Source organism: Temnothorax nylanderi, unplaced genomic scaffold (assembly GCF_030848795.1).
Source record: "Temnothorax nylanderi isolate EJ_2023f unplaced genomic scaffold, tnyl_v1.0 TNYL_tig0100_pilon, whole genome shotgun sequence".
NCBI classification, from domain to species: Eukaryota; Metazoa; Arthropoda; class Insecta; order Hymenoptera; family Formicidae; genus Temnothorax; species Temnothorax nylanderi.
Window position 1 is genome coordinate 300,639 of NW_027249162.1, and position 13,311 is coordinate 313,949.

General features: G+C 37.7%; 1 protein-coding gene across 2 annotated transcripts in view; it reads left to right on the forward strand.

Moving 5' to 3' along the window:
• LOC139775561 (uncharacterized) overlaps positions 1–13,311 on the forward strand; it is a 111,621-nt gene that overhangs the window by 54,945 nt on the left and 43,365 nt on the right. The window lies entirely within an intron of this gene.

Below are 13,311 nucleotides of genomic sequence, written 5' to 3' on the forward strand. Positions count from 1 at the left end.
TACGGACAGAAAGATTAAGACGTTTCACACGTAGGTATCCGGCACCGGACTACCGATGCCGGGTACCCGATCGATTTTCTTTGTTTTTACAAATCGGCTATCGGACAAACATGTAAATGCTCCCATGTTAATCCATACACTTCGCGATCGGATACCCGGCGTCAGTAGTCCAGTGTTGGATACGTGTGAAACGGGTCTTAGTCGAATTTCATCCGTTGCATCTTCGAATATCTTCTTAACTAGTGGCCGGATCACTAGTAGTTAGTGGTAGAGTTACAGGCGTTTTGATGGGAGTTTTAAGAAGATATTTGACTTCGAAGGTCTGCCGTGAATGTCATTTGCGTTTGATGATGATTTTTTAAAACAATTTTAAGGTTTTGCAGTTTTTTACTTATCAGGAACTTTAGAACTTTTCGCAAGGAATTAAATGAGCTACTTAGAACTATTTTGACTTAAAATCAGACTTTTTCATTTTTTTTGTTTTTTGAAAAAAATCAAAAAATCTTTTCTTTTATCAGGAACTCTAATCGTCAAAATTCATTAGATGAACTATTCAGAACTATTCGGTCTTAAAGTTGAGTGTGAAGTTAGCACCCCATTTTTTAATTGCCTTTTTCATATGATAATCGCCGGAACTCTTTTTATAAACATAAAAATACTTTTATACTCTTCGAAAAGAAGCTGGAACTCTAATCAGAACTATCGAATTTTAAAGTGAGGGTGCCAACTTCACACACCCGGAGAACTTGTGACAATTTTTGAATGTGCATTATTTTTACTGGGAGACTTTCATCTCCTTGGATTTTAGTTTACTTGTTTTGTGTTGGACTCTTTCCAACAGATATCGTATTTACTGCTCTTTTTGGAGTCAACCTCTATAAAATTTTTATTTTAAACTTCTTTTTTTGTTTTTTGAAAGAAATTAAAATTTTTTTTATCAGGAACTCTAGTACTCGTCAAAATGCTTCAGATGAGCTGTTCAGAACTATTCGGTCTTAAAGTTGGGTGTGAAATTAGCATTCCATTTTTTAATTGCCTTTTTCAAAGTGTTAATCGCCGGAACTCTTTTTATAAACATAAAAATACTCTTACTTTTTGAAAAGAAGCGGAACTCTAATCAAAACTAAAAAATTTTAAAGTAGGGGTGCGAACTTTACACACCCAAGTTCTCCTCTGAAATAAAAAGAGAAGAAAGGCAGCTCTAACAGAGACTTGGAGGATTCCTTCTTTTGCCTCCACCTCCTCTCACACCCTCCTCTTTTAGTCTTTTTTCACCCTTCACCTGCTCCACCTGTTTCCCCAACGAGGCTACCGAGGGAACTCTTGCCCTATGCTTATTTTGGTTATCAGTTTTCTCTCCTTCTTTGGTAACCTCATTACCCGCTGGTGCCACTTCGTGGTCTGAGAGTTTATCCTTATATATGTTTATATTTGTTTGTGTCACGTTCTGTCTGTTGTTTGTCCGTTTTTTTTTTTTTGGTCAATGCATTTAAGCAACTTACCAGAGATTTGGACAAGTCGTGTGAAAGTTATTATTATTATTATTATTGCTCGGGAAATAATATCGGAATTCATAAGTTTCGTAACGAGGATTACTTTTATCTATCTGATTGTAATTAGGATAATCAATGTCGAATTCGGCAGGAATAGGTTTAAATGGAGGTGCGTTTTCTAGTTGTTGCAATTCCTGGAGGAGGGGGAGAGGATTAGAAGTAACAGCTTGCTTGATCTGGAACCTAATTCGTTTGATTTGAACTCGTCTACCTCCCTTTTTCGTCATTCAGCCCGAGTTCTCGAAAATGAATTTTAAAGCTCGCCACACTCTTCGTCAGCGCTCAAAGCCAATCCGCCACGCTCTTCGTCAGCGTAAAGGCCAAATTCACTTTCGGGAATTAATAATGATTATTGCGATTTCTAAGAATCAACCCCGTAATCACCACGCCTTTCGGCAGCGAAAGTACCAGTTCGCCACACTTCGTCAGCGCCCAGGACAGATCGCCACGCTCTTTCTCAGCGAAAACTGCGAGTCGAATCTCAGGAGTAATTGATTAAGAATTTTAATACGAGATGAGATCCCAGATTTCAAGCTTATTCTTTTTTCAAACTTATTTTACCTTTATTCTTAGATTTTAGTACAAACTGAGTTGTGCGTGAAGCGCGGTCTTAAAATGCAAAAGTACAGTAGGGATTAAGTCCCAGAATCGAGCGCGAGTGCTCGAACTTGAACGTATAGTCGAATGTCGGAAAGTGACTGTCTGGAATTGAGTAAGAATTAGAAAAATGATTTAAGTCGAGTAACAGAGCCGAAATCTAAAACTATGTGACTAACGAAGCCGAAGCCAAAAACGATGTGTCGCTCCGTGGCGTTTTCCGCCCTTTTTATACCTGAAATGGCCAGAACCCCCCGCGCGAGATTCTCATCACTTTACTACAAAAACACATGTGTTATTTTTACACATTTTAAGTGCGTTATTCATTGTAGACACTTTTTACATACTTTATCGTGTGTAAATTAAAAACACACGTGAAGTGTGTAGTTTCACTACACATTTTAAGTGCATTATTTATTGAAGACACTTTTACACGTCTTATCGTGTGTAAATTAAGAACATGTGAAGTGTGTAGTAATGCGTGTTGTTTTTACACGTTTTACATAATATTGAAAAATTATTCAAAGGGGTAGATACAGACTTTATAGACATCTATTTCGTCTCGGCCGGCCCGGGCAGCCCGCCCTCCTCACTGGAGCCCGTAATGCAAATGTTAAATACACGAGCGCGCAACATTATTGCGCAAAACCACCTCCAAATTTTCAAAGGGATCACCACACCGGTAGCACGCTTGGAATCGTAGCGCGAGCCGTCCGGCAGAGACGAACACTGAGAAACTGTTATTATGGGCTTTGTTATAACAACATCAGAATATTTTACAGGCTTTATTATGATATAATCTGCATTATACAAGTATAAATAATACTTTACTATGTTATTTGATTTATTTAAAAATATTGATTTTTTCTAGTTTTGTCCAGCTAGATTTGCATTTCATCCCACTTTGCGGCGTGACTTCTAATCCATGGTTCAGTTTGCGTATAAACTTTTGGATCCTTTGGTTTTTCGAGACAGTTCCAAGCACCTTATAGTCGATGAATCCCATTACATTCGAATATGCCAGCCAATGGATACGTTGTGTCCCAAACGTAATATGATGCTAGCAAACATATGACGGTTTTGGTGACCGTAGGTTCTGGTATTTTAACCCTTATATTTGTATCTGCTACCACGAAGGTCGAAGCTACGCCTTCTTCTGCGGTATATAAGACGGCACGTGGAGAATCTCCTTTTGCTCCGATCAGGTTCTCGGTGGAAGCCATCATCTGCCGGCATTATTTTATCTTAAAATAACCATATAGCTCATCGTACGATTTATTGGGCAATAAATCAGAACCGAATTACAAATTTTTCAGCTATAAATAAATAATGTTATTAAATAAATAATATTATAAATAAATAATATCATTAAAATTATAATTATTTTTATTAATGATGCTTTTTTCGAAAGTTTATGTGATTGTAGAGTTAAAACTTTGCAAATAATTATTTCTTATCTTATATAATTTTGGACAATTGAAAAAGAACCTAATATATGGTCCCGGATTGCTGCTCAATAAATGGAATAAACCATCTAGAAGATGGTCCTATAAAGGTTTTTGTCTCAAATAATATGTTACCTGTTTTACGATGAAGAGAGGCGTCGTCGATTTTTTATTTTTATTATTAGCGAGATCTTCATAAAGTTTTACTATAACGGACGCTTTTCCGACGTCGGTGATTGCCTCAATGCAGTAATATGTGGCCAAGGTTTTAATTAAACTATTAACGACAGCGATACAAACGGCGATGCGAGTCAAGCGCGGGACGTGGTGCGCGATAAAAATAAAGACTAGAATTTACAAGTAACGAACGTTTCGGCTCTTCCCTTGAGCCATCTTCAGCATTTATTAACACAAGAGGAAATCTATTCCTGCAGAACTCGAGGCGGCAAGCTCCCTTTCTGAGGAGATGTGATAAGCGAGCTGGTACACACGATTATGGTGGACATTTCCACTCAAGTTCTGTAGCAGTCAGAAAAGTACAATATTAAAAAGTCGTAGCAATCAGGTGTGAATCCGGAGAGTCGCACATCTCGGAAAAGAAGCGAGAATATTGCAGTCACACACGTGTCGGTTGAAATCGAAATGAGAAGAGGGTCACAAGTATGTAGGTCGGAAACGTAATTATAAACAAAGTAACCCGCCGGGGAAGGGAAAAACCGAAGGTTAAACAGTATTTATGATGGACAAGTATGCGTGGTGTAGGCAATCGGTATCTGATTGTAGGTTTAAACTATGGCGCTGTTGTCTAATGTATAAAACTTCAGAGATAAGTCGCTTGTGATAAAATCTTTCATGATCTAAAATCTCGACGTTTTCCCAATCGAAATCGTGATCATTCTGAATTCTATGATCCGTTATCACAGAGTGAGCAGAACTGTTTCTATTGATATGGCTACGATGTTCGGAAATTCTGGTTTTTAATTGTCTACCAGTTTGCTCCACGTATGATGCGTCGCAATCGCGGCAAAAGATCTTGTAGATCACGTTACTCGTTGCGAAAGTAGGAAGAGCATCCTTCTGAACTTTGATAAATCTGTTTAATTTATTAACACTGTAGTATGATAAATGAGTATCTGATTCTCTGAAAATATCTTTAAATTTGATAGAAATAGAAGGAAAAAACGGAACGGTGAACCATTTTTTAAAGGCAGCGTCATCATCGGTATCGTTAGGATTTTGTTTTTTTGTTTGTTTGAAAAAGAGACTTTTAAGACGTTCGTGAATAGTGTTAAAAATAAGGTCTAAAGGGTAATCATTGTTCAGAAGGATGTTAATAATAAGTCCTAGATTTTTTTCGTGAAACTTTGGGTGAGACAATAAAAAAGCTCGGTCGATAAGTCCCATAATTGTACCACGCTTTTGAGACGAGGGGTGACAAGAATTGTAATTTAAATAACGGCCCGAAAAAGTGGGCTTATGATACCAATCAAATTCGATAAGACCATTATTGTTGATAATGGTGGTATCTAAAAAATTGAGTTTTTTGTTACCAACCTCTATGGTAAACTGTAAACGTGGATGGAACGAATTAAAAGTTTGTAATGTGAAATCGACCATGTCGTAAGGTACCCACGTAGAAATGTTAAAACGGCCCAACATTGGGACAGTACCGTTTGCCGTTGTGCCAGTACTGGCCGCCAGTACTGTGCCAGTACAGATTCGACACAGGAGTGTAACGCCAATAACGGACGGACCAGTACTGGGCATATAACTGGACCAGTACTGGGTATATAACTGGACCAGTACTGGGCATATAACTGGACCAGTATTAGGATAGTATCGTTTGCCGTTGTGTCAGTACTGGCTGCCAGTACTGTGCCAGTACAGATTCGACACAGGAGTGTAATGTCATGCCAGTACTGGCATGTTAATCGCCAGTACTGGTTCAATACTGGCAATAACGGACGGACCAGTACTGGGCATATAACTGGACCAGTTTTGTATTTGTTAATAAATAGTATCTAATCTGTAACTGACACAATGAGTTTTCTGGAACATATATATATACATATGTTCCAGAAAACTCATTGTGTCAGTTACAGATTAGATACTATTTATTAACAAATACAATACTGGTCCAGTTATATGTATTACATATATACATATATTCCAGAAAACTCATGTATAATTTAAAAAGTATTTAGTATTAGTACTCTTACACACACGCGCTAATGAGACAAGACTATTCAGATGTAAATATTTATTTTGCGTTCTGTGTAAATCAAACAATGGGTAAATCGAACCAAGAAACAATAATATATAATGTAATACAAAGATATTAATATTTACGTAATAGGTTGCAAATCTTTTACATTAAATACAGGCTGTGAGAGGCCAAGCTGTGGCTCTCCAAAATCATATTGGATGAAAACGTACAAAGTAGTACAGTACAATGTATGATATAAAGATATTAATGAAAAAAAAAAAGAGAAAACGTTGAAGACACGTGGGTATTGTAAAGACAGCTTAACATACTGTTCTAAGTCTGTGTTACTGTTTTAAGTCTGACTTTTCTGCCACCATCTCTGTCGGGAGCTCCGGAGAACCAGCGACTTGTTCTTGTTAAAATCTCTTTCTCACAAATATTGGGGAATAGTTGTTTTAATGTATCTAATAAAGAGAATGAGTGATTTTTTAAAAAACCATATACAAATACATTTCACATGTAGTTTTATTTTTAAATTATACAAAAAAATATCTTACAAATAAATAATAATGATTTAATGCCTGCTGTTAGCAGACTTGGCTGACCGGAAAGTTAATGCGGCACTCTATTGACTAATAGCACGGCAGATGTGGAACACTCTGTACATATGATATATTTAACAGTTCAAACGTGAAATCAGTAACATTTAGTAGTCAATGTATACATTTACTACTAATTTTAAACTTTAAATGTATATCTTTTAACAAGCAATATTATTAGGCCTGTTTGTTTTAGCTAAACTTTTTGCACGGTTCATCTTTCCTCTTTTACTTTTCACGTTGGAGAGAAAAAGAGGAAAGATGAACTGTGCAAGAAGTTCAATTAAAACGAACAGGTCTATTAATTGTCACACTGATACAGATTACAGATTGGGTTAGGTTATGGTTAGGTTTTTTGCGGGGTGAGGGGTCCAGCCCCCACTAACCCTCTAGTGGTCGAACAACTTTTATAAAAAATGTACTTACAAGCATATTTTATAACTTCTACTTGACTTTTTTCCCATTTTGAATTTGGATCTTTAGACTCTTCGGACCATTGTTGAATCAGTTTTGTTTGACTTTTTGGTGGATAAAGGCAAAATGTTTTCTTGCTATCTTGAACAAGCCTTGAACAAGGAACCAAATCTATGATTTTTCGTCCATCTTTCGTGTATATATCTTTAAACCATATGATGGCATGCGTATTTCTACGATCTTCACTCATTCTATGCATGTAAAAATGAGAACATATAAAGCCGAATAAAAACATAAAATGTATGTATGCGTGCATATATCATTTTCGATCCTCTACAATCCACAAAATAGACTTTATATTTAGATTACATGGAGGGGTTAAAGCCATAGTGGTGTAATTTTTTTGACCACTTTTTTTCCTTTTTCTTTCAACAATCGAAATAATTTTCTTATCCTTATTCAAGATCTTCAGTCGAATTAATAATTTTATATTTGTAAGCTAATTCGCCCACATATAAGATACGATGATTACGATACATTTCTTTATTTATCTCTTCCAAATTTTGTATGCGTTTATAATTGTTTTTATTTATACGATTATTTATACAGCCTATCACATCACATAGGATGCAGAAATTTACATCTCGTAGATTTGTTCGAATCGCCGTCGATGGATTTTTAAATTTCGGTGCTGCCATTATTGTGCTTAATGTTCCTGGCACACATACCCTAACAATTTTCTGCAGGGCATGTGGCAGACATTTTTTTTATGAGCAGCTGTACGGCATCGTCTGCAAGCATTTCTCCATTTTTTACTTGTTTGGCCCATGAACAACTTGTCTAAATTGTTCTCGGTGAGGTTCCGAATATATTCGACTGCGTATAAACCGCAGTCGTTACTGGTACCTTGTTGTTGTGGCACTTTGGGATATTTAAATATGTGGCAAGTTACTTCGGAATAATGTATAGTTTCAAAAATATCATCTGCCACTTTGGGTCTATATGACCGATATGAGTCCAGTACGACACAACCAATGCAATGCCTCGTATGTCTATCCGCTTTTAAGATTACGGTTAAAAAGTGCTCAATTACGCTTTTAAGATTACGGTAAAAAAGTGTTCAATTTTTCCCGAAACTTTCTCCATTTTTTTATTTCTTCTTCGGTTAAAAAGTCACTCCCATCTTCGACCATCTCGTCTAATTCAACAATCGAAGTAATTTTCTTATCATTATTCAAGATCTTCAGTCGAATTAATAATTTTATATTTGTAAGCTAATTCGCCCACATATAATATACGATGGATACGATACATTTCTTTATTTATCTCTTCCAAATTTTGTATGCGTTTATAATTGTTTTTATTTATACGATTATTTATACAGCCTATCACATCACATAGGATGCAGAAATTTACATCTCGTAGATTTGTTCGAATCGCCGTCGATGGATTTTTAAATTTCGGTGCTGCCATTATTGTGCTTAATATTCCTGGCACACATACCTTAACAATTTTCTGCAGGGCATGTGGCAGACATTTTTTTTATCATTTTTTTTATGAGCAGGTGTACGGCATCGTCTGCAAGCATCTCTCCATTTTTTACTTGTTTGGCCCATGTATGTTCATTAGAATTTGTCTTCAATATTTTACTTGATTCGTCTCTTTGTATATCGTCCACTCGCAATAAAGATGGAGTCTTATCTGGATCAATGCAGCTAAATTCCCAGTTATAGGTCTTAGTCCATCGCAGGGATTTTGATAGAATATTAGATTCAACCAATATCGCTCCATAGCTCTTCAGGTGTGCGATTTAATTTATTCAAATCCGCGACTGCGGTATTTATTTTATCGCGTAATGATTGCAACTCGAGCGCGGATTCTTTCGCGACAGCTGGCAAATTAAGCAGCATCGACATGTGAATGCTTATCAAACGACGCTTATTTTCAAAACGCGCGTTCAACGTGTTCTACGCAATACCGAAATTCTCCGCGGTAACCCTGATATCTTTCACGCAATCAAGAGCGCGATCCCGAAGGCATGAAATTAGATAATACATACGCGAGAAATTAGAGATGTCGTTATTGTCGATGATAAGGGACGTAAACTGATCGCGAAAGCTCTCCCATTCTTCGTACTTCCCGTCAAACGAAGGAAGTTTTATCGGCGGAAGATGTGACAAAGAAAACACGGACGACGGAATTGCGGGTGACTGCGGTCCGAAACTGAGATTTGATTGATTCGGACTTACATACGTTTCCAGTTCCTCCAGACACTCCTTCATATAATCAGAAGCGCACTGATACTTCTTCTCGTAGGCCTCGTACTGTTGATCCTGGAAGTATGCGTGAGTCGTTCGCTTAGCAGCCAGGATCGCGGCCAGGAGTGCGGAATATCCTCCTTCGATGGTTGCCCAGACGTCCGTCAATGCACTGATTCGACTGCGAATCTTCGTCGCAGTCAGGTTATTTTTTCCAATTTTCTTGAAGTTCTCCAGTGCGCGATTGACCTTTAGCAGTCGCTGGAGCTGCCTTTCTAGCAGTTGTTCACTCATTGTGCTTGATAATGTGCGTGTCTAAAGTCTCCTCGTAACGAGAATTACCCCGATCCGTCTCGAAGGAGAATGTTTCGTGCTCTGCCGAGGTGCTTTCGGGACACGAATGAATGCCGGGACCACCCTGACCAGGGCGCGGGGCAAGAGCCTAGGAGTTAGCGAAGAGTGGGTTTAGGTAACGCACGCTCGTTTTTTTGATTGACAAGTACCTACAATTTATTTTACAGTCTTATACACAGTTCTCGCACTCTCGCGCACCCGTGCGGGCTAGCTGGCACTGGTGCACAATAGCACGCACAAGATGCGATAATGTTTTCCGCTCGCGAGGCAGCAACGGCGTTGAGCGGGCGCGCGATGACGCGGAAAGCCACGTACAGAGACGCGGACATTCACCGTTCGCGTGATTGAGACGGTGAATTTCAGGCGCGCGGAGGCGCAGTGATTTGCAGATGCACTAATGAGCGCGGGTGCACTGGTGGCACGGTAAAGCGGGTGCACGGAAGGCACGATAAAGCGGGTGCACTGAAAGTACGATAAGCGGGTGAACTGATGGCACGGTAAAGTTACGTATGCACGACGGCGTGGAACAACCGCGTGAAACGGAGTAATATTTTCTACTATTATGTATGCACGACGGCGTGGAGCAATCGCGTGAAACGGAGTACATTTTACGACTTCTTAGACCGGAGCTCTCGCGGTCCCGTTTCGGGAGTTTTCGGGGCGCGCGACCCGCATCGACCAATCATTTGTTAGCAGGATTACGCGATCCAGGCATGTCAGGATCGATAGCGCGTCAGCGCTATATAGCAACAATACCAGTACGGTCTGGAGGAACGGAAATATCTGAAGACTCTTGGAACAGGAGTTCCATATCTGCCATATCAATCTAAAATATTTTTAATGTATTAAAATGAAAAATAAACATGTTATAAATATGCATTTATACTTACGTCGTCATCTTCAGCTTCGTGAAGTTGAATTTTCTTTTGAGAAATTATTTTTTCCGAGCATGCGACGAACGACGATGCGACGAGCAACGAAGCAATGACAAAAATGATTGACATGAAAAATCTGAAAGTAGGGAGCAAATGAGAACAAAGATTTCCCGAAAGAAGAAAATAATACTTTACGTCATTTATGATTCGACGATGAAATCTGCTTTGTGGTACGCGAACGAAACAAAATTAATTCCTAGAATATGACGCGTCACACGCACGCAAACGAACGCACACACAACTATAGCCTCGCGCGTACTCGATCGTCGTAAACGGATTTTCAATCTTGCGTCACGAACGAGAGCAACGCATAGGCCATGTTGACGATATCGGTCGCCGTTGTCCGTGACAATTCTGCCAAATTTGTCAAGACGACTCGCTCCTCCGCCGAGGCATTTGGATCGGAGTGGAAGACGAACGCTGCGCAATATACTATCGCCGCGCATAAAAATAGTATATTGAATTTCAACGATACGAGCCGTTCGGCCGCTGCCGCGTCTCGTCCCTCGTCGTTCGAACCTTCCTCGTCGTGGGTGCAACGCGATAGAAATCGCGGTCAAGGAGTGACAGGGGTGCGGCACGAAATCACCTCGTTCAGAGGGCGGCTAAGGGATGACGTCACATGTATCGAATCGATACGCGATCGAGACGGGTTGAAAATCCTGAACAATTACCATATATATCTTCTACAATATCGGCATTAATAGGTGCAATACAACAATCTGGAAGTTGTATATTATCGTTAACATCATTTAATATGCCATCTCCCATATCCAATAAAAATTTTGCAAATTTAGTTTCCTTTGGAAGAACTCGCATGTTTTCCGTTAAAGAAAAACTTGTAAAATGTTTCCAAGTAGAACTAAACTTGATAGAAAGATGCACAATTTTACATCGGGTACCGTGTATCTTAATAGGAAGAAGTTGCCTGAAATCACCACCTAGTACGATAATTTTTCCACCAAAAAGTAAGTCAATATTCATAATGTCATGTAACGTTTGATCCATAATCTCTAGAGCATATCGTGGTGCCATTGGCGCTTCATCCCAAATAAAAATATCTGTTTTTTTTTTTTTTTTTTCAAATATTGAGCTTTTTTTGATTGAATTTTAATGCTGGAAGATGAATCTGCAAATAGTGGAAGTGGCAAACCAAATGTCTTATGAACCGTTTTTCCTGCTGACAATAATGTCGCTGCAATGCCCGTAAAAGCCATTGTACATACATGTTTATTACGAATTTTGGCTAAGTGATAGATAGTTGTATATGTAAACGTTTTATCTGGACCACCTGGACCATCGATATAAAAACAATTACTATTATGATTATTATTATTTAATCTATTTAATATAAGATCTACTATTTCTTTTTGCTTGTCATTTAACTGTTTATATTGTCTGATATCAACTTCCATAGCTTCTTCAATAGTCATATAATCATTTTCTTCGTCATTTTCTATCAATTGTTCCATTTGTGGAAAATCAGCAAGACTCTTACCTTTAGCACAAAGCATAGCATTGATTTGTGCATATGCTTTCTTTTGTCCTTGTAACATTCCAAAATGTCGAACATAATCTTCCGCCTTGCTACTTTAAAATTTTCCCAGAGCTCCTCGGGATGTAATGGTTGACAGTGCAATAATATACGTACAAATAACCTACGAAGCTGTCTTGGCATCATCCATTCAACAGCTTCATTCATAGCTCGTTTCCATTCATCATCATCTTCAATCAAACCTAAAGCTAAACATGCCGCTGAAAATGATTGACAAACTTCTCCATTTACAGTTCTTAAATTCTCGAAACTTGTAGCTCCCTTTACAGTGAGTAATAATAGTCGAAAATGATATAATTCAGATTGTGTTGGACTGTTAAGATTTTGACACAGGATGAAACTGATATTTCTTGGATAGTAATATATTTCTCAGTACAAGAACTCGTTGCAACGGTATAACGAAACGGAAGTGAAAGATCGGCGGGAAGCGCCACACACTCAGAGAGCAAGAACTAAAAATTAACATAGAGCGCATTCTCATACCAATAACGTAACATAGTCATAGATTAAATACATAAAAGAACATATATGCAACATGGACTAACGGAATACATTCGTCCTATACAATTATAATGACTTTTGCGTTTACTCCAACGCGATACATTTCTACCATTAATTTTTTCTTTTTTAAACGTATAATAGCGTGGAATTTCTATAAGAAATTTATCCGCGCCAATTAAATTAGGCGATATGAATATCAAGTTTGGATAATCTGCTATTAAATATTTTGATGAAATGTTGCGTGGAAGCACGCATATATTTTGTTCATCTAGGATTTTAAGCATAATAACAAAAAAATATAATAAATAAAAAAAGAAAATTTATAATTTAAAAAAAACAAAATTTTATATGTGTGTGTTGATATATTACGCAAAAAATATTGTTTTGCTTCTTCATCGCGAGAATTTAATGCAAAATAATCTATTAACATAGTAACTTGATCTAAAACGGAAATTAATGCATCTTCATCGGATCCATTTTCAATTATAATATTCTGTTCGTTAGGAAGATGAACTGGTAAACGCATTATAGTATGACTTTTATCTTGTAGCTTTTTTCCGATTATACGCCAATTGGCTTCTACAGGTCCAACATAACGAGTTTCTATAAAATTACGTATCTTATCATGATCAATAATTACATTTTCTGTTATCGGTTCAACTGTTATGGCAGCAACATCATATCCCTTGTAAATATACTTATACAGATATTTAACCGATTTAATACTTGAAACTATCTCAACATTAATATGGCAATTAAAAATAATTGATAAAATAGGACAATATGGAACTACATAACGATTATCAACAACATATTCTCCCGGACGTTCTAAACTTTTGCCATTATCTCGTCGACGATAATAAGGATAAGCATCTTCATCCATTCTAGTCTCTT